The 27,188-nt window shown below is 43.3% G+C and overlaps 1 protein-coding gene and 1 long non-coding RNA gene across 2 annotated transcripts in view; one reads left to right on the top strand and one right to left on the bottom strand.

Moving 5' to 3' along the window:
* Positions 1-3,570: 3,570 nt before the first annotated feature.
* LOC111761394 (uncharacterized) lies at positions 3,571-26,986 on the bottom strand. Its single transcript, XR_009184485.2, has 4 exons — positions 26,902-26,986; positions 25,976-26,085; positions 4,769-4,852; positions 3,571-3,814 (listed from the first exon to the last, which is right to left on the bottom strand). It is a non-coding gene; the product is annotated as an uncharacterized lncRNA (long non-coding RNA).
* Positions 26,987-27,188, top strand: part of RAI2 (retinoic acid induced 2) — a 59,515-nt gene continuing 59,313 nt past the window's right edge. The window contains exon 1 of the mRNA XM_058292226.2: positions 26,987-27,058. The gene's annotated coding sequence lies outside the window, so the exon portion shown is untranslated. The remainder of the gene's footprint in view (positions 27,059-27,188) is intronic.

Genomic DNA, 27,188 nt, shown 5'->3' with positions numbered 1-27,188 from the left:
GGCACAGCCGACTCTGGTAGAAAATAATTTCCAAAATGTTCTAGGAGAGTGGTGGACCCCCTCAACCCCTCAGTCCCCACCTCTCATTTTCTCACTCTAATAAGAGTCTCAGGCAAACTAGTATGGTTCATTCATATCTAGGCATTATCTGGTATAAGTTCTTAGAAGATATGAAAATTGAGGTTGTCATCTTCAACCAAATTGTTGTGAAATGTACTTAGTGTTTATTAGATGCCATGCACTGTTCTAAGTGCCCAGCATGCTTTAAATCATTTAATCCTTACAACGACCCAATGAGGTAGATACTAATCATTGTATTAGCTGCATTTTATGCATGAGAAAACTGGGAACATGGCAAAGGAATTAGAAATATGTTCAAAATCTCCACTGAGTTAAAAACTGGCATAGACATCTTCTCTGTTACCACATTTGTTATATGAGAATCACACACAAAAGAATGGTGTTTCTCAATGCTTTCCCAAGTAATGGCTACGGTCTGTCTCTTATATTTATTTCAAGTGCTAGAGTAGAAAGTAACAGGTACTAATCTCATTCATTTCATCCCTGGCAAGTCACTTGATCCATTATCCCTATAATTCCTGCCTTTAAAACGAGAGCAGTCATACCAGGCCACCGTGCCTCTAACCACAGAGAACAAAAGCAATCATTTCGCTGCAGAACATTTTGAAAGAATTGAACTTGTACCAAATTATTATTCAACTCATAGGGAGCTGGATGGTGGCTAAAGAAGAAGGCACAAAACAGAAAATAGGAGAAAACCCACAGAGGAGAAACAGAGTGGCCCGGCAAGGTGGAACCACAGGGAACACAAGCCCAGCAACATTTTGAGATGCCACGGATTTGCTTTTAATAGTACCTACCCCTACAATGGCCCTCATAGGCAGCTCCATAAATGTTAAATAATTATTTGAATTGTCGAAAGAGCTTCCTTGGACTGTCTCCGAAGTCTTCACCCTTGCCCCCCATCTCCTTGTTCATCTACCTGTCCAGAAGTTCTCAACAGGTGGCTTTCAGGGTCCCCCATATTGATTTTGCTTCATGCATAAATATGCCCAAGCATCTGTCTCAAAGTAGAGTCTGGCTGATGCTCAATAGTGTTGTATGGACATGCGTGTGGTCTCAGAGGACAATTGTCTTCCTTGACAAAGACTCGGTGTCATACAGATTGCGTTTATTTTCACAGAGAGAAAAAGAAGAAGAGAGTTTCAGTGTGACCTTATTATAAACCATTTTTAAACACTGAAAATTCCCCGTTAGTGATACACTTCCAGGGTGGGGCAAATTTGGATCCTTTTTGAGTGAAGACGATAAACAGAAAATTCCTCACTCCTGGGTCGAAGGCCATGGCGGATCAACTTACTGCCTGAAAATCTGCAGATTCTGTCGTCAACTTGGCGCAGACTCTGAGCAGACTTGAGGATTTACATGCTGTCACTTTGTAGGAAAACTTGAATATTGGAAGACCAAAGCTCAGACTCCGTTTGTTTGCCTCTGTCTTCTTTCCCGAGAGGAATGCTGGCCTACGCTTCTCACCAAAATTTAAACCCTCAAGAAGCACTTCTTTCTTCACCTCTCTTTGGAAAGAACAGTATATAAATTGATTTTTAAACTGCTTAGATAAATTCTCTAGTTTCTCCATGTCTTTCTGCCTCCATATCTCCCCCTGCCTTGCTCCAGACCATAGGATATACTGCTGACAGATTAAATAGCACTAAAATAAAGCTTCCAATGCATCATGTCACTACTCAAACACACTCAGTGACTCCCAGTTGCCTACAGGATAAATTCCAAAATCTTCAGACAGGTCTTTACGTTCTTTTCTCCCACTCTTCTATTATATAATCCCTTCATTTCAGAATCTTCCTAAACGTGTCTTCCCCTTTCCCCCACCTTATTCTTTTTAACACCTTCCTCATCTCAACCTATGGCAGTCCTTCCCCTTTAGAGAAGTGGCTCTCACACTGCAGGCCATGGACTAACATACTTTTAAATTCACATCTCATCTCTTTCTGAATCTATCTGTGATCACCACAATTTTTGTCTGAGCTCTTGAGGTGCCTCCATATTTGCCCACCTCATTTGGCAGCCACCATATGCAACCTTGTTTGAGATTAACTACCTTTTAAGGAGACCAAAGATGATTTCCATCCCTTCCTTCCTTCTTATTTCCTTCCTTCCTCCTTCCCTCCCTCCTCCCCCACCCCGTCCTTTCCTCCTTCCTTTCTCATCTTCCACATGGTCTAGCATAGACACTAAGGAAGCACTTGCTGATTGGCTGAGGTGAGGCGGCTGAGCAGAGTTCCTATATTTCGGTAGTATCCTTCTAGCCTTAAAGTCTGCAAGAAAGACAGAGCCTTCTAAAATGTGTCCTTTGGTTCTCCTGGCAGAGGCTTAATATTCTTGGAGATGCTACAGATGCTGAAAGATCAGTGACTCAGAAAGATCAATGTGATCAATCAGTAGGTCCTTGCTGCTCTCCTCCCCCATCCTCACCCCACTCCCCAGAAGAAGTGACCCATCTCAACATGGAGGCATCACAGGCAAATACCGTAAGAGGTTACTCATTCCTCTCTCAGGGCACAGGGGTAAAATGAGAGCCGGGAATGGGACTGTCTCTCATTGTTATTTCCTCCCCTCCCCTGCCTGCCATGAACCCCACATTTAGACATTTTTAATCTACAAAACAACCTGCTCTTAAATGCCATGTTATCCAAAGAGAAGTTAAGAAGCAACCAGGTTGCTAGGAGTCCTGTGAGAACAGAGGGAGAGAGCTCTTTGTAAGACGCCTCCGGGGAAAAGAGGAGTTGGTGCATTTTATTCCATGGCTATTCTGGCTTGGGGGATTACAACAGGATTTATAGTTAATGCTGATAGACTACTCTGTACTTCCAACCCCCTTTAGATGAGTGGCCTCCAAAACACATCCAGACACCTATCAATAAAAATATTTTGAGCAGGAACCACCTGTGCAGATATACTTGTTTCTAAATTATATTTGTCTACTACCACTCAAATGCATTATGTACATCATGAGACATGTACACACCAATATAGCTTGAAGCTAGAAGAAAAGATAGAATGAATACTATTTTTAAAGTATCTTACTAATCACAAGGGTTCCCTACCATAGTTTTCTACTAGCGCAACAAACAATACGCAGTCACAACGAGGCTGATTGCTGTGGCCGACACCACCAGGACCTAGCCTCCATCCCCTCGGCCCACCCTCATGATCATCTGCAGAAAGTTCCTGTGCAAGCAACAGCTTTCCACGTCTCTGCATGAATGCATTTTCTGACTGAGAGTGTGGTCAAGTACGCACGGGGGAGGCCCGGAGCGCCAGGGCTCTAACGCCCCAGGAATGACTCTCCAACAATGAGTTGCCCCTCAGAGGGACAATTCAGAGGGTCCCCAGCAAGATGGAGCTCCAGGTGCCCAAAGAGGTAACCCAGTTCATCAACATACCCCTTATCGGCTTCCCTGCCATTTGTATGTCGCCTCCTGTATTAGTCAGCCAAAGGGGTGCAGATGCAAAATGCCGGAAACTGGCTGATTTTTATAAAGGGTATTTATTTGAGGTAGGAGCTTACAGATACCAGGCCATAAAGCATAAGTTACTTCCCTCACCAAAGTCTGTTTGAAGCAAGATGGCTGCCGACGTCTGCGAGGGTTCAGGCTTCCCAGGTTCCTACGTTCCTGGGGCTTGCTTTTCTCTGGGTTCAAGGTTCCTTCCTTCCTGGTGCTGGCTTCTCTTTCCTCTGCATGCTGACTTCCCAGGTCTTCAGCATCAAACTCTAATATCAGAAATCCCCAACTCTGTCTTTTGCCATGCCTTTTATTTGTGAATCCTCACCCACCAAGCAGTGGGGATGCAACGCCCTAATCCTAACTCAATCATAACAGGTACAGATCATATTACAAGCATAAATCAATATTTCTTTTTGGAATTCATCAATTATATCAACGTGCTACACCTCCTTACTCCCTCTTTGTGCTACTGGAATCACCTCCCAGATAAGATACTTGCATCCAAATCTTTGTCTTGGGGTCTGTTTATGTGTGTGTGTGGGGGAACCCCACTAAGATGATTGTTGATAACATATTTCAAATGGTCTCCTTAATAATTTCTCATTTTTTAAAGTAATCTAATTGGTATGTCATTGTTTTATATATGTCTAATGCTGAGCTACCACTGGGGGTCAGAGAATTGTCAGTGTTGCCATTTTCTTGTAGTCCTGTGGGCTTGCGTTAATGATAGTATCTTGAGTTATGGTACCTTTTCAGGCATTTTTTTAAAGGTCACTTGCCTAATTTTAGAGGGCTATTATTTAAAACTGGGTAACATAATTTGTAAAGCCACTTAACCTGGAACACATAAACTGTCCTACTTTGCAATATGCTGAAAGATATGGTCACATGAAGGCTCCAATGCCAACTCATCTAAGTTGTGGAACATTCCTTCCTTTCCCAGGACACCGTGAAAACCACATGGGACATAGGCCCTCTCATATGAACAAAGGGAGGACACTGGTGTTGATCTATATATTAAAGAGTAATAAAACCAAATCAATCTATCTACCTACCTATCTGTATCTATCTTTCTATCCATTCTAATCTTTGTTTCCCTCACTTCCAGTAAATTATCTTACTTACCCCTGCTCTAGAAAATCTAAGGCCAGGTCTAAACAGCGAAAGCCAAGTGGAGGATTGAGGCCAATGGAGAATGAAGCTTACAGGGAATCACTTACCACAGGGAGGGGATGGTTGTGGCAGAGTGGGCAGTATTTCCAAGAACTGATGTCCATGAGTCCTTGAGTTCTTTAGTGCTATGTCTGAAGGAAAAAAGAGGAGTTAGATGCATGCATATGGAGGTAGAGAAGGGCAGATAAATTAGAAATGAGGACCAGAGAGGAGAAAGCAAGATTTTTGTCCTTGCCTGGTTTGATGGAATGGTTTTGAGCCCTGATGGAGAAAGGTGTTGGGTTCCAACATTGAAGGAGCTGTCCTTATGAGAAATCGTGGTGAGACTGAACTGAAGCATTGTGTGCATTGGGGCTCAGGTGACAAAGAACATCATGTGGTGGGGGAAGACAGACATTCTCCTAGCTGCTGCCCACAACAGAGTGCCCCTCTGTTACTGCATCACCAACAGTTTAGGAAGTCTTATGAGAGAGCTCACTTGATCGGGAAGTTGGAATTTTTATCAGCAGCAGCAGCACTGAGAAGAGACACTCACGTCCCTTTTAAGCAGATGACACTGAAAAGGGGAAACCATTGTAGGAGAGGAAGACAATTTGATCACAGTGGATGTATTGAGGGGGGATTACAGCTTCCATACTGGTGCATTAGCTTCCTGTGAAATCTGTCCCCAGGGACATCCAGGAATCCCTGGTTGGGAGGGGATTTTCTGGGAAGATGGTAACTCTGATTAAGTAGGTGGAATTAACAGCCAAGAAGTTTGGATTAATTTGACCTCATTCATAGTCCCAAGATCTCGGAGATATTTGGGTTTCTTTTAATATCAAATAATCAAAGAATTATTTAATACCAAATCATTATTTCTCCACTTGACTTTGAGGCTGCAGAACTGGCCACACTGTAGAAAAAGTAACAATGACTTTTTTTTCACTTCCCTTTGGGGTAATAATTGGTGCAGGGGGATATTCTGAAGCATCAGTTGAAAACATGATACTGAAGGACAAATGCGTTGCAGAATGATAGATGTTAAAGCCTGCCCTGTAAATGAGTGCACCCTGTCTCTTGGTGAGTCCTTTGCACATCATAAGAATGATATTTTGTGGACCTGACCCCTTAAAATGCTCCCAAGTTAAGAAATAATCTATACCAGTGGACCAATTCTTGCAGCTGTAATTTATAAACCTAATCGGTCATTCTTACCCAAATCTTTGCCATGTCACCTCCTCGTAGAGTCATGATTCATTAGCTCAGCTCTGAGGTCTCAAATTAGCAAAGCATCATAAAGTTTTGCCACAACTACTGTAAAGCGTGCAGGAAGATGCTAAGACCCCCGGAGCCAGCTACTCCTCAGACAGAAGTGTCAGCTAACTGTGAGATGGACACTTTGGGAAGTGTGGCTCACTTTTCCAGGATGCTGGAAAGCTATTTAATGTGCTAGGGGAAATTTTGGGGTAGGAGATATGGCATGCCAATGTCCTGAAAGTGTTAATAGAGCTTCCAAAGATAGCTTAATCTACTTAGAGTGAATAGTTCCCCACGGCTCATTATAACAAATAACCACAGCCCAATTGCACTTGCCAAAATATACAGACTTTTTGTATTTGTTTGTGAAGCAGATCATCCAGCATGCTATCTTCAGCTTGGTTTTGTGTGTGTGTGTTGTTGCTTTTTGTCTCTTGTGTTGAGCTTCTTTAAAAAATAATTCATTTTGAAAAGGAAAAAATAAAAATCCATTGTATATATTCAGCCTTTTTCAGGGTCAATTTAGGAATCTAATGAAATGTCTCAAAGACATTTAAGTGGTCACCTTTTATCTGAAATCCTGTATACATTATTGGGAGCAAAGGTTTAGCCAATATGGAAATGAACATGGGCAAATGAAACTCAGAGAACTATGACATATTAGAAATTGTCCTGGATAAATTCTAAAGGTCAAAAGCTGAAATTTGGAAGGCATAAGCCATGGCTTCACAAATTTATTCAAATGCCAGTAATAATTTAATACTCTCCCTCAATGAGTAGGCACTCTACTTGGTAATTATTATCTTGAAATGAACATTAATTGAGCCCCCTCCAAGCAGAATGATTAAGAGACAATAAATAGCAGACATTTAATACTAGTCAAATTTCATAAACATTTGTTTCTATTGAAGCTTTGTGTTCATTTGCCAGATAGGCCAAAGGTCTATTTCACTGTTGCGGTACATCTTCTAGCAAGTGTTGTGTTTGGAGTTTGAAAGCAGCGCCCTGGGAAACTGTGTGCTGTTACCATGGCCTTGGAATGTCATAATCCTGAATTCTGCAACCATCCTGCAACCAAATGCCCAAGCAATTTTGGGCAAGCCACCTAATGCTTCAGATCCTCTCGTTTCTAATCCCAGCAGAAAACACATATAATAATAAACCCTCTCAGCTTCTTAACACTCTTTCCACTCTTGGTTTCAAGGCCATTCTTCACAATCTTTCTAATCTCTTCTTTTACTTAGCTCACTCCCAGCGGCAGAGCTAGTATATTAGACACCTGGAGAAGATAATTTTTTAAAAATCCCCTTTTATTCTATGCCAAAATTATTTTTAGGATCAATCATATAATAATAAGTAACAATCATTTTCTTGAATTGTTCTTTAGTTTTAAAATAAACAATGAACAATTAAAAAAGAAGTTTTGGCCTGGACAAGATGGTGTAGACCTGTTTCTCCCTGCTCTTCCTTTCTAAGTACAACTATAAACCCTAGGAAAAACTCAAGATGCAACCAAAGGAGAATTCAGAAAGATGGTAAGAGGAAAGTGAGCTGGTTTGGGATCCTAAGACTGGAGGAACAACACAGCAGCAAGGTTTCTTAGTCCCCCAACTAACAGAAGAAGGAAACTCAGGCCTGGAATTTCCCAACCCCAACCTAGAAACAGGTCCATTCCTCCCCTAGATCAAACAGGAATCTCTCTGACAATACCAGATGAGCCTAGCAGTGATGGCAAGGGGGATGGATTGGGAGCCCTACTAAGAATAAGCAGCTAAGTGTAGTGTTCTCCTCCCTCACAAGACCCGAGACGTCTCTCCCCTGCCAAGAGATACCAGAGTGCTAGATTGCCACTGGCAAGAGGGATTCCACCACACACAAGTAGTTTTGCCCAGGAAGCCTCTTTTTCCCCATAAACCTGACTCTCTTCTCTGACCAAGAGATACTGGGGCACCTGAAAGACATCAGCAAGGGGGATACTGTTACAGCAAGCCACCTAGCCCAGGAAACACTCTTCATCCCTATGGCCAGGGGGACTCCCTTCCTCTACCCAGAGGCAGTAGATGGCCCAGCCTGGGGAAATCTCATTGGTCCCCTCAGGCAATACCACCAGGGACCAGTGCAAGCATTAGCAGTGCCAAATGAAGAAGACTAAAATAACACTGCAAAGGTTCTGGACATTAAACTATCTTTGAAATGAGAGTCCACAAAAGTAGGCCAGGACCTGCTAGCTAAACCTAATCAGGGTGACTACCTGCTAAAATAAAAGATTTAAATAAGAGTCAAAGTCTTCTAAGACAATAGCAAAAATGTTTGGGATACAATTCAAAATCACCTCCTTATCAGGAACCAGGAAAATCAAAACTTGAATGAGGAAAGACAATCAACTGATACCAACACTGAAATGAATCAGATATTGCAAGTATCTAACAAGGATTTTAAAGCAGCCATAATAAAAAAGCTTCAAAAAGCAATAGCAAATTCTGTTGAAATAAATGGAAAAAAAATAGAAAATCTCAGCTAACAAATACAAGTTATAAAAATGAATTAATTGGAAACTTTATAACTGAAAAGTATATGAACAAAAATTTTAAAAACTTGTTGGATGGGCTCAATAGCAGAATAGAAATGTCAGTAGATACAATCAGTGAATGTGAGGACAGAACAATGAATTTTACCCAACCTGAAAAACAGAGAGAAAGTAGATATTTAAAAAATGAACATTCTCAGGGACCTATGGGACAATAAAAAAGAGTCAACATTCATATCATCAGAGTCCCAGAAAGAGAGGAGAATACTGAAAGAGTATTCAAAGAAATAATGACTGAAAATACCCCCAAATTTGGCAAAAGAATTCCCACATTCAAGTAGCTGAGTGACTCCCATATAGGATAAAACCAAAGAAATCCACACCCAGACACATCACAGTCAAACTTATGAAAACTAAAGAAAATAAGAAAACTAGAGGGAAACGGACTTTGGCCCAGTGGTTAGGGCGTCCGTCTACCATATGGGAGGTCCGCGGTTCAAACCCCGGGCCTCCTTGACCCGTGTGGAGCTGGCCCATGCGCAGTGCTGATGCGCGCGAGGAGTGCCGTGCCACGCAAGGATGTCCCCCGCGTGGGGGAGCCCCACGCGCAAGGAGTGCGCCCGTGAGGAAAGCCGCCCAGCGTGAAAAGAAAGAGCAGCCTGCCCAGGAATGGCGCCGCCCACACTTCCCGTGCCGCTGACGACAACAGAAGCGGGTGCCGCTGACGACAACAGAAGCGGACAAAGAAACAAGACGCAGCAAACAGATACCAAGAACAGACAACCAGGGGAGGGGGGGGAATTAAATAAAATAAATAAATCTTTAAAAAAAAAAAAAAAAAAAAAGAAAACTAGAAAGAAGTCAGAGAAAAATGATGCATTATCTATAATGGAACCCAAATTCAAATGAAAGTGGATTTCTCACCTGAAACTATAGAGGCCAGACGAAAATGGAACAAGAATATTTTACAAGTTCTAAAAGAAAAGAACTGTCAATCCAGATATATATATCCAGCAAAAATAGCTTTCAGGAATGAAGGGGAAGTCAAGACATTCTCACACAAAGGAAAAATAATATAATTTGTCACTAGCAGACCTACGCTTAAAGACTGGCTGAAGGAAATTCTTCAAACAGTAAAGGAACTGATAAAAGAAGGAAACTTGGAGCATTAGAAAGGAAAAAAGAACAGAGAAAGAGTACATATGGGTACATACAATAGACTACCCTTCTTCTCACAAGTTTTATAAATTATATTTGATGATTGAAACAAGTTATAGTACCATCTGATATTAAAGACAATGATATCTAAAAGCAAAAAAGGTAAAAGGAACTAAATTGAAGTAAGGTTTCCACATGACAGATCCTGTAGCCATTAAAAGGATAATAAGGGAATACCACAAACAACTCTACACTTACAAATTTGGCAACGTAGAAGAATTTGACAATTCCTCCCCAAACCACAAGCTACCAAAACTCAACCAAGATGAAACAGATAATTTGAACAGACCTATAAACACACACACAAAATGGAATTTGTAATTAAAAATGCTTCCCTTCCCCCAATATCCATGCCCAGGTGGTTACATTTTAGAATTCTGCTAAGCATTTAAAGAATTAATGCTAATTTTACACAAATATTTCCAGAGAACAGAAAAGGAAGAAAACTTTTCAACTTATTTTATGAGGCAAAATTCTATGATAACCAAACTAGACAAAATAGTACAAAAAGAAAAAAGAAAAAAGAAAACTATACTCCAATATGTCTCTAATGAACTTACATGCAAAAATCCTCAAAAAAATCATAACAAATCAAACCTAACAATGTAGAAAAAGAATTATACACTATGATCAGTTGGGATTTATTCCAGATATGCAAGTCTGGTTCTTCATTCAAAAATAAACCAATAGGGAAGCGAACTTGGCCCAGTGGTTAGGGCATCTGTCTACCACATGGGAGGCCCGCGGTTCAAGCCCCGGGCCTCCTTGACCCGTGTGCAGCTGGCCCATGCGCAGTGCTGATGCGCGCAAGGAGTGCCCTGCCACGCAGGGGTGTCCCCACATAGGAGAGCCCCACGCACAAGGAGTGCACCCCATAAGGAGAGCCGCCCAGTGTGAAAGAAAGTGCAGCCTAAGAATGGTGCCACATACACGGAGAGCTGACACAAGATGACGCAACAAAAAGAAACACACATTCCCGTGCCACTGACAACAACAGAAGCGGACAAAGAAGAAGACGCAGCAAATAGACACAGAGAACAGACAACCAAGGCAGGAGGGTGGGGAGGGGAGGGGAGAGAAATAAATAAAAAAATAAACCTTTAAATATATATATATATATATATATATATATAAAATTTTTTAAAAAAACAAACACAAAGCTTCATTTAAAAAAAAATAAACCAATAAATGAAAGAAAATATGGATAAATGGGACCTCTTCAAACTTAAACACTTTTGTAATTAAAAGGACTTTGTCAAGAAGGTTAAAAGGCAGCCCACTCAATGGGAGAAGATATTTGGAAATCATATATCCGATAATGGTTGACTTCTATTCTATATAAAGAGATTATACAACTCAATAATAAAAGAGCAAGCAATCCAATTTAAAAATGGGCAAAAGAGTTATACAGACATTTCTCTGAAGAGAAAATACAAATGGCCAAAAAGCCCATGAAAAAATGTTCAACATCACTAGCTATTAGGGAAAAGCAAATCAAAATGACAATGAGATATCATCTCACACCACACAGAATGGTCATTATTTAAAAAAAAAAAATCAGTAAGTGCTGGAGAGGATGTGGAGAAATAGGAACACTCCACTGTTGGTGGGAATGTAGAATGGTGCAGCCTCTGTGGAAGACAGTTTGTCAGTTCCTCAGGAAGCTAAATAAAGAACTGCCATATGATCCAGCAATTTCTCTACTAGGAATATATCCAGAAGAACTGAAAACTGCGAAACGAACAGACATTTGCACGTGAATGTTCATAGAGGCGTTATTTACAATTGCCAAAAGGTGGAAAAAACCCAGTGTCCATCAACTGATGAATGGCTAAACAAAATGTGGTACATACATAAGATAGAATACTATGCCCAATAAATGAAATTGGGACACATATGATAATATGGATGAACCTTGAAGACGTTATGCTAAGTGAAATAAGTTAGACACAAAAGAACAAATATTGCATGATCTCACTAATATGAACTAAATATGAAGAATAAATGCATAGAGTTAAAACACAGAGTATAGGTTATTAGGAGATAAGAAGAAGGCTGAGAAGGGGTACTGATGCTTAATGTATATAGAAGTTTTAATTAACCTGACAGTAAAAGTGTGGAAATTGATAGAGTTGGTGGTAACACATTATAGAGAGTAGAACGAACACAGCTGGTTTATAAATGGGATTGTGGCTGAAAAGGGCAGTCTAGGGATGTAAGTGTCAATTGAAAGAAAGCTGGAGAATAATCTAGGGAGTGAATAACACAGTGAACCCAGAGGTGGGTGAGAATTGTCATTAATAGTACAAATACAAAAATGTCTTCCATGAACTAGGATGGGGGTTCTTAATCTTTTTGTTCCACAGAACCCTTTGCCAGTCACGTGAAAAACACGGGCCCCTTACTAAGTCCACACTCTACTGTGTATTATTTAATAAATAGATCACACCCGCACCAACACATCCCCACAAGAATAATTTATTTTTACTTAAATTCAAGCTTACAGACTCCTTGTTAAGGACCCGTGAACCAGAACAAACATACATCACTACTGTAATATGGTAAGAATGTGGAGAAGCATGGGAAAAATATAATTTTTTAAAAAGATTTATTTATTTATTTATTTATTTCTCTCCCCCCCCAGCCCCCCCAGTTGTCTGCTCTCTGTGTCCATTCGCTGTGTGTTCTTCTGTGTCCACTTGTATTCTGGTCAGTGGCACTGGGAATCTGTGTTTCTTTTTGTTACGTCATCTTGTGTGTCAGCTCTCCGTGAGTGTGGCACCATTCCTGGGCAGGCTGCACTTTCTTTCACGCTGGGCAGCTCTCCTTATGGGGCGCACTCCTTCCGCGTGGGGCTCCCCTACGTGGGGGACACCCCTGTGTGGCAGGGCACTCCTTGTGCGCATCAGCACTGCGCATGGGCCAGCTCCACACGGGTCAAGGAGGCCCGGGGTTTGAACCGCGGACTTCCCATGTGGTAGACGGATGCCCTAACCACTGGGCCAAGTTCGCCTCAGAAAAATATAATTAATGCAACTTACGGACTAAGTCAACAGCAATACTGTAATATTCTTGCATTAATGCCAAAGATGTACTGTGCTAATAATCGGGGGTATGGAAAAAATACGCCAGATATACACTATAGACCACAGTTAGTGGTAATAGTCTGATGTTATTATCTCATAATTGGTAACAAATATTCTACAACAATGTAGTGTGTTGGCGGAGGTATGTTGTATGGGAATTCCACATATGTGCATGATTGTTTTGTAAGTTCATAAGCTTAATAAAAATATATAAAAAAATAAACCAGTGTAATTCATCATATCACCAGGCAAAATAAGAAAAATCAGATAACCAATATTCATTGATAAAGAAAAAGCAGTGGACAAAATTCAAAACTCATTCATGATAAAACCTCTCTGCAAGTTACAAGTAAAGGGAAATTACCTTCACGTAATAAGGAACATCTACAATAAACCTATAATTAACATCATAGTTAATGGTGAAAAACTAAATGCTCTCCTCCTAAGACAGGAAAAGATTATTCACTCTCACCACTCTGATTTAACATAGTACTGAAAATTCTAGCCACTGCAACAAAGAAAAAGAAATAAAGGCATACAGATTGAAAAGGAAGAAATGAAACTGTTCCTATTTACAGATGACATGATTGCCTATGTAGAAAATCCCAAGGTAGTTACCAACAACATCAACAACAACAAAACTTCTAGAACTAGTAAGTGAGTAATAAGGGCAGTAAGGTCACAGGATACAAGATGAATACACAAATATCTATTTCATTTCTACATACTAACAGTGAATATGCAAAAACTGAAATTAAAAACACAATACCATCTGTTCTATTCTTCCCTCCCCCTCCCCTCAGAATCTATGGTAATCACTAAGTTTCAATTTTTGAAGAATAAGGTTCCTGCAATAATATTGAGGGCTTGACATATTGGGCTGTTTTCTTTTATTAGGCACTGCCTATGTTCTTGAGAGATTCCTGCCCCTCTAATTGAGAACATAGCAGAAATCCCCAGGATGGGTGGTTATTATTTTATTGTTTATTGTGTAGGTCTCCACCCACTGAGATAACACACTATGACAAGATGAACACTTCCATATTCCACAGAGGTATGCCCCAGGTATGCCCTATTCCACATATCCTTCCACCACCGACACCCTACACCAGTAACCCTCCTCTACCATATTTGCCAAAAGAACATTCCCACTATTGTTAGTTTTAACCACAGACCTGCAAATCTCTGGAATTCACCTGTTCCTTCCTCCAACCCTCCCCCCAGTTCCATGGATAGTCTAACCCAACCCCCCCACCCTACTCCCCCATCCCATTCCTACACCCTTGAACCCAATCACATCACTGCCCCACTATCACCCCCATCCATCTACCTTAGCATAGATTTTGCCCATATTGAGCATCGGCTCACCACACTCTACTCCCATTCTGTCTTGATAACCTATCTTCCAGACTCTAGCTCTGTGGGCCTGCTCAATTTGCTTAAGACATATCAGTGAGGTCACATAATAGCTGTCCTTTGGTGAATGGCTTACTTCACTCAACATAAGATCTTCGAGATTCATCTATGTTGTCCCGTGTGTTAATACTGCTTTCCCTCTTACAGCTGAGTAATATTCCATTATATATATATACCATAATTTGCTAATCCATTCATCTGTTGATGGGCACTTGGGTTGCTTCCAACTTTTGGCAATAGTGAAGAATGCCGCTATGAACACTTATGCATGTCTCAGCAGGACCTCACTGACTGCCACAATAAACAGTATCTCAAACAGCGGAGCTCGTGAGGGCTCTAGACACATAAGCAGGGCAGATAATCTCAGGAATTTGGCACCCTGTCAGTGGGCCTTACTTTGGAAAATATGTTCTCCAATGTTAACAGAGTTAGGCTCATTTATAATTTCCCTGCACATGGCACTTCTACCTCTTTTATTTGAACCTACAATTAACACTATACTTTCAAAATATATGTCCCAGAGACTTAAATCTTCAATCTGTTCATTAGCTGGTTGAGCCTTGAATCTCAGCAAAGTTGCAACATCTACTCTCCCATTCACTGGACTCACCCAGGACAACTAACAAAAGGATAATGATGGACAAAACCTATCCTCAAACTTAGAAAGTATCTACAACCGCAAGCAAGACAGTTCCATCCATCTGTCCCTGGGATCTAAGCCTCCTTTCAATCAGAAGCAGAGTGGGCATCCATCCCCAAATCCTCAAGATTGAGGAATGAACAAACATAAGGAGGGAATGCAAATATGGACTAAAGTAGATATTATAATTATAGCAATGAAAGAACTTGTATCATTGATATAAAAGCAGTGGCCACCAGAGGTTCTGAGGGGAGGGAGAGGGAAGAATAGTCGTAATGTGGGGGCATTTTGGGGATATTAGAATTGTCCTGCATGACATTGCAATGACAGATGCAGGTCATTATATATTTTGTCAAAACCTATAAAATTGTGCATGGCAAAGTGCAAACTATAATGTAAACTACAGAGCATGGTTAGTAGCAATGCTTCAATATGTATTCATCTATTGTAACAAATGTACCATAGTAATGAAAGATGTTGATAATGTGGGAATGTGTGGGAGGGGGAAGAGAGTGGAGTATATGGGAATCCCCTATATTTTTGATGTAACATTTATGCAATCTAAAGCTTCTTTAAAAATAAAATGTTTTTAAGAACCCACAAAACCATTTACATTCACTCAAAAGAAAATAAAATACTTAGGCCTAAACTTCACAAGACATGTACAGCATCTGTATGCTGAAATTACAAAATGCTGATGAAAAAAAGTAAAGAAGACCTTAATAAATAGAAATGCATACCATGTTCATGAATTAGAACTCTTAACATCCTAAAGATGTCATTTCTCCCCAAACTGATGCAATTCCTATTAAAATCCCAGGAAGATTTTTTTGTAGACATAGAAAAACTTACTCTAAAATTCATATGGAAAGGTGTAGGCCCTACAAAAGCTACAACAAACTTGAAAAGGGGGACTAAGTGTAAGGAATCTCTCTACCCAAAATTAACACTTATTATATAGGTAGAGTTATCAAAACAATATGTATTGGTGGAGGAATAGACACATAGATCAATGGAACAAAATAGAAGGAAACGGACTTTGGCCCAGTGGTTAGGGCGTCCGTCTACCACATGGGAGGTCTGCGGTTCAAGCCCCGGGCCTCCTTGACCCATGTGGAGCTGGCCCATGCGCAGTGCTGATGCGCGCAAGGAGTGCCCTGCTACACAGGGGTGTCCCCCGCGTAGGGGAGCCCCACGCTGCAAGGAGTGCACCCATAAGGAGAGCCGCCCAGCTCGAAGGAGGGAGCAGCCTGCCAAGGAATGGCGCCGCCCACACTTCCCGGCCGCTGACAACAACAGAAGCGGACAAAGAAACAAGACGCAGCAAAAAGACACAGAAAACAGACAACAAGGGGAGGGGAGGGGAATTAAATAAATAAATAAATAAATCTTTAAAAAAAAAAATGGAACAAAATAGAAAACCCAAAAATAGGCCCACACAAAAATGTCCCAATGGTTTTTAAAAATTTTTTAATTTCTTTTTTTATTTGAGAAGTGGTGTGTTAACAAAACAATCATGCATATCATATAGGATTACCATATATCACCCCACCACAAACACCTTAAATTGTTATAACACATTTGCTGCAAATGATGAACGAACTCCGTCATACTACTACTGCTATCTACAATCCATAGCTTATATTTAGTGTATTTTTTTCCCCACAAACCCCACTGATTTTTTACAAAGGTGCAAAAGCAAGAAGGATAGTTTTGTCAACAAATGATGCAGGAGGAATTGAACATCCATAGGGGAAAAAATGAACCTGGACCAAAACATCACAAGTCATTTGAAAATTAATTCAGCACGGGAATGGATGTAGCTCAAGCAGTTGAGCACCTGCTTCCCACATAGGAGGTCCCAGGTTCGGCCCCCAGTACCTCTTCAAAACAAAAACAAACAACAAATAAGCAAACAAACAAAAAAAAACAATTCAGGAAGGCCAATGTAGCTCAGTGGCTAAGCCCCAGGTTGCCACATACAGGTCTTGGGTTCAATCCTGGCACTGGGACCAAAAAAAAAAAAAAAAAATTAACTCAGAATGGATCACAAATATAATGCAAAATGTTAAACTATAGAACTTTTAGGGAAAAAAACAGCAAAAAAATTTTTGGAATCAAGGGCTTTGCAAAGAGTTATTAGACTTGACTATAAAAGCACAAACCATAAAAGGAAAAATTGATAAATTGGGCTTAATCAAAAGTAAAAACTTTTGCTCCATGAAATACCCTATTACAAGGTTAGAAAGACAAGCTAAAGACTGAGAGAAAGTGTTTGCAAACCACATATCTGACAGAGGGCTGTTATCTACATTATGTAAAACATGCTTAAAACGCAACAGTAAAAAACCAAACAATCCAATTAGAAAATGGGCAAAGGAAAGAACAGGCCTTTCACTGAAGATGATATACAGATGGCAAATAAGCACATGAAAAGACATTTAACAGCTTTAGCCATTAAGGAAATAAATTAAAACCTATTCGAATGGCTAAAATGAAAAATAGTGACAATACCAAATGTTGGCAAAGATGCAGAGAAACTAGGTCACTCATACACTTCTGATGGGAATGTAAAATGGGACAGCTACTCTGGACTGGTTTGGCAATTTATTTGAAAACTAAACACACACTATCATAGGACTCAGCACTTGCACTCCTGGGCATTTATCCCAGAAGAATGACAACTTACTTTCACACAAAGACCTGTACATAAATGTTCATAGCAGCTTTATTCGTAATAGCCCCAGACAGAAAACCATCCAAATTACCTCCAAGAGGTGAAAGGCTAAATGATCGGAGGCACAATTCATATCAGGAAATATTACTCAGCAATAAAAAGGAAAAAGCCATTGAGACGTGCAAAATTTTGCGTGACTATCCAGGGAAGTATGCTGAGTGCAAAAAACCAATCTCAAAAGGTTAAAGCAGCATGCTTCCATGTATACACCATTTACATAAAATTATATTCCTTTTATATAACATTTTTAAAATTTTAGAAGTGGAGAACAGAGTGGGGGTGGTCAGTGCTTAGGGATGGAATGGAAGTCTGGAAGAGAGATGGATGTGCTTATACAAGTACACCAGGAGAGATCCTCATGGTGATGGAAAAGTTCGGTATCTTGTCTGTGATGGTAGAGACACAAACCTACTCGTGATAAAGTAACACAGGACTAAAAAACACGCATGTGCACATGCACCTACCAAGGACTACAAGTCAGACTAGGAAAAACTGAATAAGATGGATGGATTAGATCCGTCAACACTCGGGGGAATCTTGGGAAAGGGCACATAGGATCTCTGTATTATTTCTTACAGCTGTATGTGAATCTACAATTACCTTAAAATCAAGAGTTTAATTTTAAAAATAGAGAGCCAGAGCCACAAAACAGAACTGACAGCAAAGAAATAGACGCTATTAAATATCAGCTTACTGTTTCCTGAAAGGGAAAGCCCAAATCAATAAAGAAGCATATTCATATTAAATAGTTTTGAGACAATTAGTCAACTACTGGAGGAAAAAACGATACAGTTAGCATCCCACCCTACCAAAAAAAAATCCAAATTCTAAATGAATATAAAAGGAATTCTTTAGGGTAGATTAGCTGTGACTCAAATAATAGAAGACATCACAAAGCAGAAGAAAGATAGACTTTAACTTTGGAAAAATACACAACTTGTCTATAAAATAGTTGTCAGAACTCACGAAACAACAAAAAAGGGAGGATATGTTTGTTGCCATTAGGACATACATTTATTATTTATTAAATAAAGGACATACCCACAACGATAAGATGCAAACACTATGATTTACCTAAAAGGTAGATGAAGGTAAGAAATGACAGTTCCCTTGGCATACAAGTAGCAAGCACACATATAAAAAGGGCTAGCCTCCCTAGTAACCAGAGAAACTGAGTTTAAAACAAAACGAGACAATTTTTTTTGGTCTAGGCTGGCAGTACTCAGAAAGCAGGTACTCTCAAACCCCATATTTGGAGTGGTAAGTGGGATTTCATTTTTGTAAAGCAGTTTGACAACATGTACATGTTTTTGTCTGCCCCAGAAATATTACAGCTGTGTATTTATTCTGAGAAGTCATGATTAGTGGTGAACATTGATATACACAAAGACACTAATTGTAGTGTTCTTTATAAGAGCAGAATTTGGCAATAGCCTACACTTCCAACAGTAAGGGAAAAGCTAAGTATATGGTGGTGAATTGACTTAATAAAATTGTATACAGCCATTGAAAGTGTTAATTGCGATTATGTGAAGTTATGGGAAATGCTTATTAGTTGAAGATACTGTGAGACAAAGCAGGAAGAAAATCATTGGTGATACTATTTCAGTGTGGTAAATACCTTTATAAAAGGAAAAACTTGAAAAAAATATGAACACAATTAAAAGTGGTTATTGAATGTTTATACTTCAGATAAAATACTCTATTACACTTATGTTTAATTATCATGAAAAATTCATTCTAAAAAGAATAAATTGAATGTATTATACAGTATTTCTACTTAATTGTGAATACTTTTCTAAAGCATTACTATTATATTTTCCTAAAGGTCATATCTATTTGCTTGTAAAACGTTTATTCTGCAAAATACAAAAACAAGCACTGTAAATCTCTAATGAAGACGCATCTGCTAGAAGGCGTGAAAGTGATCATGGAGGAGGGTGGCAGTCTGCAATGCATGAGCACTCTTGTCAAGTCTGGGGACCATCGCTTTGTTAGGACATCAGAGAATGAGAAGCCTCCTCTCTCCCACGTGGCCAGCAACATAGACACCAGCCTTGATGGGGGCACGTTGGCAAAGTCACTCTGTGGGGGAGCAACGTTTCCAATGGAAAGTTTGAGAGCTATGAGGAGAAATGGATGCAGAAGCCTAATTCTCTGGGCGCCCGGTGTGCGAGGAGGGTGTCGGGGAGGGTGACAGGTGAGTGCCATGGCTCCGTGGATGAGCAAAGCCCCGTGGGCTCAGTTCAGGAGCATGAGGAGCCCGGGCAGGAGGGGGCAGCTTCATTTCCAACCCCAAAGTCTTGCGGGCTGGCTCAGGCACCAGCAAGGGTGATCTTAGGTGGGGAGAGCTTCTGAGGATTCACCCGAGAGGGGCCGAGGGAGGCAGAGGCTGATGGCGAGCTATTTTGGGATGACAAGGAGATGCTGACCTGGCACAATTGGTCTTGTGAAGAAAACAGAGGAGCTGAGCCCAGAGAGAAACGAACCACAGGAAGAGAGGAACCCAGGAGGCCTGAACCCTGGCAGCCACCTTGCTCCATCACATGGCAACAGACTTTGGTGAGGGAAGTTAACTTACTCTTTATGGCCTGGTAACTGTAAGCTTCTACCCCAAATAAATACCCTTTATAAAAAACGACCAATTTCTGGTATTTTGCATCAGCACCCTTTGGCTGACTAATACAGGGTGCCTGGAGATACTGCAGGCCACCACTTGGCCGTCCTCTCTAAGACCTTCCTCGTCTGGGAAGGTCTCAGCGGTTCGTTTTTTATGGTGTGGTTTGGATTGTACTCAGTGTCCACCTCGTTACTCCAGGGCAACTTTGCAGATTTTTCCTTTCTTTCTGGGAGATCAGTCTGGTCATTTGTGACTGAATTTGTAAACAGGAAAAGGTGGGGCCAGCTGCAGAACGGGCACGGGCCTGTGGAAAGCGTGGGCCGGCGTGCGCACGGTCAGTTCTTGCACATCCTCTTTAGGCCTTCCTTTCCTCAGCTGAAGGCTGGGTGAAGGCACCTGCTCTGCCCCTCTTGTGGTGTCCCCTCTGAGCCGGCCCCTCCCGGTCCTTTATGGGTCGGTATTTCAACCACTTTCGCACCATAGTTGGCACAGGTGTCCCATCTGGCAAAAACAAGTCACCTCTTCAAGATCAAGTCTGGGTGGCTTTTCCACTTAAGCGAAACCCACGGCCTTATTGTTTCATGTCCCCGACTCCCAGTCCTTATCCTGGCTCTGATTCCTCTTTCTTGTCCTTTTTGTCCTGGTGACACGCACAGACCCTAGCTCTGTGTCACGCAGCCTGGCTGCTCACGTGCCTCCTACAGACTTGCCACGCCCCGCTGATGTGGGCAAGCCCGCCGGCCTCACGTGACAGTCATGTGACCCCCCAACCACAAGCCTCCCCCTTGGCACCATCCTCCTTCCACGCCCAAAGGGAAGTGCATTTGAGCCTTACATTGCTTGTACAAGATGACGGATGTCAAAGCAGTTTAGGAATAAGAGACCAGACTACAAACGTGAGGGGAGAGAACGACAAATTTGACACTGACTTATCGAGGACCTCCTATGTGTATAAAGAGTACTATGTAATCTCTTCAGAGTTATCTCCTTTGGCTCACGTACTCTATAGGTTCTGTGGAAGATATACTCCCTGGAGCCTCCCTCGATGCTAACAGTCAAGTTAGAAGACAAGACCTAAGGGAGAGGATGGCTACGACCGTTCCCAGGAGTCCAAGTCCCAAGAGGGAGAAGATAGCTTGTCCAAAGACCTCAGCTACTTAGTGACAGAGTGGGAGATGGAGATAACTTGTCCTGGCCCTTGGCGAGGAGTTGCACCTTTGGAGAGGCAGGAGCATGCCTTTAAGACACAGCCAGGATGAAAACAACGCGCACGACTGGCCTTCCATGCCAGCGGAACCACGTCCTTCAACCACGTTCTGGTTTAGATGATTTTCTTCACTTCTCGTTACAGACTGATTAAAAGGTCGATTCCCGACCCACTTCCTCCCTGTACTTGCTTTTGCTAGATCACTTGTCTCCAGAATAGGCTGTACCCCGCAGGGACTAAAACAAAACAAGAACAAAACAAAACAAAAACCATCCTATCCAAAAAGCTGGTTTCGTGTGTGGCTTAGGATGCTTTCACCACCCAGCAATAGAGACCTGACTCAAAGAAATTGAACCTATCAAGCAATGTAATAATTGGCATAAAGGAAGGCCAAGGTGGAGGGGCTCCGGAGTTGGTTACTCTAGCAGCTCAACAACGTCAGCATGGTCCCGGTTCTTTCTTTGTGGTGTTGCCTTCAGCATCCGCTTCCTCCTAGGCCTGCTCTATAGCACCACGATGGGGTGATGACCACACAGCCTGGTTTGCTGGGGAGACCCAGTTTATGCCTTTGGGCCCAACACAGCCATTAATAGCAACCCTTTTCTCCTTCAGTAGGGTCCTGGCTTAGATGCTAAATTCTACGGTCACCTGCATCACGTTTTTGCTGCTCGTTGCATCCTGTTCATATCCATCGGTAGAAGAAGGGATGCTCTCCTCAACAAATAAATACTTACCCTTAGGCCCCCAGCAAATCTCTTCTCTGATCTGTTTGGTGATGAGGAATACAATTTTCCTTAGATCAAACAGACCCTCCCTGAAGCTGGGATCAAATTCTAAAGGCACGTGGGTTTCCTAGGAGAGGGATGGATCCCCGAACAGCACTGGGCTTCCCCTAGGAAAGAGGAATGGGGGCAGGCAGAGCGGGACGGCCACCAGCAGTTGTTCGTGAGGAGCCTGCTCCTTGCTCTTGCTAATTTCTCACAAGGCTCTACTGACTGAAACTAGAAGGAGCTACAACCACTGAGAGGGACTCAGTGCTGGGCAGGAATGATGCTTGATCACCCTTTGGGGTCCAGCACTTGGGCCAGTACTGGGAAGTAACAGCTGCTCAGCTGATGCTCATTGGCCGACTACCTGAAGGACCAGGGCACATATCCTTTGATTCCATCTTTGCTCATTTTCCCCCCGGGCATTACACAGTTCACAGGAAATCTTCTCATGAAGAATTCTGCAGCCCTCGTGCAGACCCCATTAGAAGTCTCTGTGCTATCAAAATACTCAATCTTTCCCTTACCCCATGGGCTCTGAACCTTCCTCAGGTAAAAATGTCATTCTTGCTGGACTCTGTCTCTGAATGCTTGCCATCATCTTTTCCTAAGCCTGGATTTGATTTCAATCCTCTGTGTTCCAGTTACCCCTGACAATATGTGTTTTTTCCCTCCTTATGCAGCCCTTTGCATTGTGTTTATATTTTCAAATGTCTGCCTCATTCAAGCACTGAATCATCCTATAAATACTGTTGACCACCAAAAAATGTTTTAAAAGAAGTTTCAACTTTAAATACCATCTTCTGCTTCAAATAGAAAGCTCTTAAAAATCTCTTAAAAGCCACGAGCCCTCTTCCCCCAAACACATCCACACTCATGAGCACTAAACTGGCACCTACAGCTTCGGGGGTTTCAGGGGCCCCTTGAGAAGCCCCAAATGACGTTCAGGCAGGTCAGGTCAAATAATATCGGCATGCCTCCAAGTAGGGGCTCAGTCACCTTTTCGATTTACACATGCCCTCTGCAGAGCGCATCCCCATCCGGGTTCATCCAACACCCGTGGCCTAACAACGCCAGCGTCACTTTTGAACTTCCAAACACCTTGTGGACGTGTCTATGTAGCCACCCAACAGGTTCCTCAAACTCAAGATGTCCTAAGCAGAACTCCCGGGAGCAGACACTGACCCTGCTCCACGCATGCCCCGTGGGTGTGTGCCCCAGCGGCCAGTACCGCAGCTCCGTACCTGAGAAGGACCCTCTGCCTCAGCCGGGCAGCGGGCCAGAATTTGCCAGCCTCCCTGGGATGACCCGCAACTAGCTTTCTTACCTCTTGAGCGGGATAATTCTGAAGTGGGTGTTTTGTACCATGTCCAAGAGTCTGTGTGTGAGATTAAGCTCCAGACGCCCGCAGGGGTAAAAGGCCGTGATAACATAACCCTAGTGGCTGCTGTCTCTTCTGCCTCACTTCCCCACTCCCCTACCAGTGTTCCTTTCACTGTCCAAATGAACTTGCAGGCCCTCTGTCTCAGGGACCACACCCCCCGCCAGGCCGGTTTTACCATCAGGTCCTGCGGAGTCTGCACCATTAGGATCACTGGACTCCAGTGCCTCCTCTTCAGCTCTGCTGGCACTGTCTCGATTCCAACCCTAGTCACCGCCACAGCCTCTCGCCAGGCTGGTGTCCCTCCAGTCAGCTCTCCGCACTGACTGCCAGAGTCCTGGCTCCTAAATCCAGTTCTTTCCTCATCACTCCCTCGCTGAGAGCCCTTCTGTGGCTCCCCGCTAACTACCAGGAAAAGCTCCTTTGCAAGGCAGACCAAGGACCTCAGCTGACCCCACCTGCCTTTTCTCTCTCCTCTGCTCTTCTTCTCTGCCTCCAGTCTCACAATAACTGAGGCCTCCAGAAGATGCTCTGCGCCTTATGCTTTGGTGCCTGCTGTTCCCGCCACTTGTCATGCCTTCCCCTCGCCCTAGAAAACTCCTCTTGAGCTCTCAACACTGAGCTTCTGTCACCATCTCTGTGAAATCTTTTCTGACAGCCCTGCCCCCTCGTCCCATTCCCCACTCCTTCTCGGTACAGGGACAGGCCCGTTCCTGAGCGGGTCAAGGAGCCCATGTTCGAACGTATCATGTACACATTGCATTATTAACTCTTCACTTACTGGCCCGTGAATTCCTTTGTGTCACCAATCATTCCTAATCCCAGTCCTAATCCCAGTCCTTAGCTCAGTGCCTGGTATACAGTCAATGCTTAATAAACCTTTATTGGCTAAATAAATGAATCGTTCATCTGGTGAGTATGGGAAGACTAGACTATGAGGAGATACTGGGTTAGAAAAGTAAGATACAGATCAAAGAATCAGATCTGAGATGGGAAATGTCTTGGGTCCTTACTGAAAATCACCAAATACTAGAATTACAGATTTCAAAAATCATCCGGACTGACCCTCGATTTTGTTGTTGTTATTCTTCTTTCCTGCTATTTGGGCTTGTCCTTTATGCCCTCCATTTTCTTATGCACCGCTTTAATTGTGCAAACACAATTCTTCCATATTAATATCCTATTCCAGTCCCCAACCTCCCCCTACATGCCCCCTTCTCTCCCACTGTCTCTCTGATTCTGTCTCTCTTTCTCACCCCCCCCCCCCCCCAATTTCCAGACCTGCCCTTTGGGGACTCCTTTTTTCCTTTCCTCTGCAAGGGCAGCCACAATTCTTTTATACAGAAAGGTATCACTGTACATTTCTTTGGGAATGGAGGCCACGATGCCTGTTTATTATGTATTAATGTCAATCAATATAGACTCTCCCGAAAACAGAAACACCTCAAAGGGCAGCAAATATGAATCACGACTGCCAGAGAGGATGAAACATTAACCCAGGGTTGTGACGAGGCCAACAAAAGAAGCAGGCTGGTAATTGCCTTGCAGGATATCAAGCCTACCTTAGACACACATGCCCCCTAAACACACACACAACCTTTATGGATCTTTCATCCATGAACTTGCCCAATTATAATTGCCCAGCTGTGTCTTTAGTTTTATTCAACCTAGGTCCTGGCAACCAACACCTCACATACCTGATCCAAGTACTCAGAACAGTTACGAGATCTGCAGAGGAAGCCTTCCGTTACTGAAATGGTTGAAGACACAGGCACAGGCAACTCTTTCCACAGGTATCATTAATGATTCGGAGCTGATTGAAAACCCCAAGAGCCTGACCGAAACAAATGAGAACTGGTACTGTCTGTTGGTATTCATTATTATCGAAGCTTGGGCTTTCATTGTGTGTCTTTCTGCCCCAATTCAATTGGGTCCTTCTTAACTTTTCTGTTTCAAAAGAGGAAATTCGGTATCAAGAAATGGTCATCCAGGGGGGCCAAATTCGCCACCGAGCGCAGCAGGCACAGTGCCTGGGCCCCCCGCACACTTTGTGGACGCCACGAAATGTTTACATTTCTTTTCAAATCAGGCAAAAATAAATGACCTTTTAGGTAAAAAAAAAAAAAAAGAGGCTTTACTGTATCTATCGATATATTTGTCTTTATCAAGACAGCTCTAAATATATATATATAAATTTATTTATTTTTTTGAGGAAAGGGCCCACAAAGACCAAAGCGCCCGTGAAACGTCATAACGCCTCGCCACGGCATCTTGCTAGCCCACATCGCCGTCATAACAGAACGTTTGCAACACACTCCGGTTCCCACACCAAGTATAAGCAAGCCTGCTGTCCGGGTCTGGCACATTCGATGGCCACCCTAAACTCTACTGGAGGGCTGTCATGGCTCTTACTTACAGACCCGCGGCCTGAGGGGGTTTGAAACGCGCAGGACAGCTGGATTCCTCCTGCTCTCTGTCCTGATGAGAGTAATTCCTGCTCTCTGTGGTCTCTCAAATATCTTCACCCTATTTTTGAATAATAGAAAGAAAAAAAAAACCCTTTACATCTTTAGGGATTAATTAACGTAGTCGTTTCCTCTGCGTTCTGAAAAACATTTTTAAGGGCGGGGGTTGCTGTTTTTATTATTATTTGTAAATGATCAAGGGTGCGACTGAAGCTTGTTATGCGTTTTCCAGGCGGCAACCATGGCTCCAGCATCTCGGCAACTCTGGTTCTGGGTCTGGTGTCTGGCAAACACGAGGTGCTTAATAAACGCCATCAGAGGAACACACGCATCGCCTCGCCGGCGAGGAGGTGGAAATTTAGATTTTGTGCGTGGACTACGTTTGTTCCCAATCCTCTCATATCTTGCGAGAAGGCGAGTCACCTGGATGACAATTGGGATTTCGGGCTGATGGCTGGGTCCTTCCCAGCTCTCCCGCCCTCCCCGGCCAGCCTCTGCTCCCCCCTCGCTCTCTTCCTCTTTCCTCGTCCTCCCGGGGTCTGGAATTGGTCCCCAGCCCGCCGGGAGGCTGCAGGGTACCCGCTCCGCGGGCCTTCCCCGGCCACCCCCCCTCCCGCCCCACCGTCGCGTCCCTTCCTCCTGACACCCCGCGCCGCCCACAGCCACGCCCTCCCCGTGGGCGAGATCACCTGTCCCTCCTCCGCCGCCGCCTCCTCGGGTACCCTTTCGCCCCCCTCCGGCTCCCCCCTCCGCCGCCACCTCCCCCAAGCCCTCCCCTTCCCCGCCTCCTCCCACCCCTGGTGTATATAGTAAAGGCCGGGCGCCGCTCGCAGACACACACACTCGCCCGGACACAGGCGCGCACACACTCACGCACCAGCGGCGGGGCGGCGACAGCGGCTCGGTGACAGCGGCGACGGAGGCTCGCACCCCCGCGCAGCCCCTGCAGGCCGGCGGCGGCGAGGCCGGAGGCGAGAGGTCCCGCACCCGCGACCACCCCGCGGCTTCCTGGAGGCGGCGGCCGCGCCTGCGAGGTAGCGGACGCGGCGCCCCCGTGCGGGCCGGGGTCGCCCCCGCCCTCCCCGGCGCGGACCTGCCCGCGGGGCGCGGGGCGCGGGGCGCGCGCGGGGCTGGGTGCGCCCGGCGGGGCCCGGCGCCCGGGGA

This window comes from Dasypus novemcinctus, chromosome X (genome assembly GCF_030445035.2).
Source record: "Dasypus novemcinctus isolate mDasNov1 chromosome X, mDasNov1.1.hap2, whole genome shotgun sequence".
Lineage (NCBI taxonomy): Eukaryota > Metazoa > Chordata > Mammalia > Cingulata > Dasypodidae > Dasypus > Dasypus novemcinctus.
This window is presented reverse-complemented; position numbering and strand designations above follow the sequence as displayed.